Here is a 2,609-nt window from a genome sequence, read left to right as displayed (position 1 = left end):
TCCGTAGAAAGTCTGTAGTGTCTTGTACAAAACTTGCTCTGTGGGTGACAAGCGGTTTTAGGATTGATTCAACGAAAGCTGATATTTCCTCAGTTAGGGTCCCATGGTTGGATATGATAGGTCTGCCAGGGTTCCCTTGTTTGTGGATTTTAGGGAGCATGTAAAAAGTCCCCGGGTTAGGTAGTGGGGGGATCAAGGTCTATAGTTTTTCTTGTAGTCTTGATGGAAATGATGTGATGGTATTGTTGAGTTTTTTGGTGAAAAGGGGAGTAGGATCTTCTTGTAGTTCTTTGTAGTAGGTGGTGTCAGAGAGCTGTCTCTTGGCTTCCTTTATGTAATCCTCACAGTTTAGGATGACTATGGCTCTTCCTTTATCTGCTGGTTTTATTACTATTTGGTGGTTAGATCTTAGAGATTCTATGGCCTTTTTCTCTGGTAGAGAGAGGTTGTTGTGGTGGCATGTGTTGCTGATTATTTCATTGTTCATTCTTTCCCTGAAGCAGTCAATGTAGTGGTCAAGGTTAGGGTTTCGTCCACTGTGAGGTGTCCAATCTGATGTTGTTTTGGGCTTTTTGGCATTGATCCTTTCCTGAATGTCAGAGGATGAGTTGTTATACTTCTGTGCTGGGTTTGAACTGTTTTGATTATATTTGTACATTAAATAATGGTCAAAAGAGATGTCTGTCACTTTCAGTGTCACCACTGGTGGATTGAATTCTTGTATCTCAGGTTTTGTCCACACCAAGAAAATTAGGAACCAGCATTTGTTATTAAACTAGTAAATATGGAGATGGTAAGATTTTGACTTAAGTCCTCCAATCCAAGTCAGGAGTAGTCTAGGTGACCTGGTAGTTAAAATGGCAGTTATCATCTAGACTGGTGATCTTGCCATGAAGTTGTAGTTGCAGCCCATATTAGTGGTACTGTGTTGCATTTTCCAAAAGAAAGCAGAGACATACAAGAAACAACAGTGTCTTTATCCTTAATGTTGACAAACAATTCAAGCTCCTGATATCCATAGAAATGCAAGCTGGGGGCCCCAAGGATGCAGGTTCAAGTCTACCTCTCAGCAGGTCCCTTAGGTCTGAGATAATTCAAGGGCCCTTAGTAGCCACTGGAAAATGTAGTTTCAAGTTGCTTTAAAGTAAATTTGAGAGGTCAAAATGGTCTTTAAAGATTTTTTACATTTCTCACAATGGGCATAAAAAACTGATTTAAAAAAATCACAAACTTTCTATGGTAAATGTGAGTGTGTTCTTCTTCTAGGGCACAAAATAAGATGTTATAGCTTTGTCTTCCCTCATCTCAGTGTCATTCTCTCCTGCCACGAGTTTGAAGGGAGTAATTAAAGGGAAACACCAGACAAGAGGAGTGCTCACTTAGTTTTAATAATGAGCATCAGCAATGCTCGCTCACAAGAAATGTAACTCGGCTAACCACCAGCTGTCAATCCCTCAGCCAGTTCTCCCTACAAGTTCCCGGTTCACTTATCAGTCCCCCAATGAATATTCACCAAGTGGGCGATTGCAAGCTTGCCCCATTTATCAACTCACAGCAACAAAGTCCTTGCTATGGATCCAGACAGAGCTGCAATTGTCCGGCTGAATCAGCAATCCGTCTTCCAACAGGTCAGACACCCTGACACTCACCACTTCAACAAGAAATATTGGTGAATCTCTCTCTCATTGCCTGCACCTCCACACAGGGTTTCTTGCCATCTCTGGCGTCTAAAACCTCAGCTCCTCTTCCCCTTCCAAGGAAGCTCTGATCATACCAAAAGCCCTTTATACAATGTTTCTACCTGGCTGTTATCAATCTCTGGTTGTCTGCCGTCAGCCAGGAAGGCTTAATTGGCAATGAAGCCTTTTGTTAACTCAATCTGATTGAACACCTTGCCATTGTCAGCAAGTAATGGATACTTCACCAAAGTCCACGGCAGGTATTTAGCATCCTGGGTAGGTGAACAGTCAATATGTCACCCAGTTCCATGGGTCAAACAGAAAGTTCTCAACAAAATGGGTGCTTCGCCCGAACATTCTCGTAACAGGAACAATGTCTCCCTGTTACAGTTATAAGTCTTATTTTGATAAAAAATGCTAATTTCCCCAAGGTATGCTCAGAAGTCAGGAAAGGCCCATGTTAAAATTACTCATGCCTTTTAACTATGCTCTCTTATGAACCTCTCCATTAGGATACAATCTTTAATAACATCCTCGCATACCAAAAAATACAATAAAATACCAAGAAGATTTTGGAACAATAGATCCATATTTGTATACAATTCACTTATTACTGCTTTCATTGTAGTAATTGTCCAGTATCCCTATTATAATATAGGCCTTTGTCTTTCAATTGACATTCTGGAGGGACACTCATGTCTAGGCAGAGCTCCACAGAATATAGGAGCTCCACTCTAATATATGGAGAAAATCCTTAACACTACAGAATGCCCCAGTGTGACCAGGACAGCCCTGGCCTGAAAAATGGCTGACTTGGCATCTTAAAATAATTGGTCTTTGGCCATAGTTTAAACAATGTTTGTTTTGGAAAAATACCATCTTTCTGTGGAGTCAGACAGAGCCATCATAATATAGGTCATCTCTATGTGT

This window comes from Alligator sinensis, unplaced genomic scaffold, assembly GCF_000455745.1.
Source record: "Alligator sinensis unplaced genomic scaffold, ASM45574v1 scaffold1013_1, whole genome shotgun sequence".
Classification (NCBI taxonomy): Eukaryota; Metazoa; Chordata; order Crocodylia; family Alligatoridae; genus Alligator; species Alligator sinensis.
The sequence above is the reverse complement of the archived record's forward strand: the minus strand, read 5'-3'. Positions refer to the sequence as shown.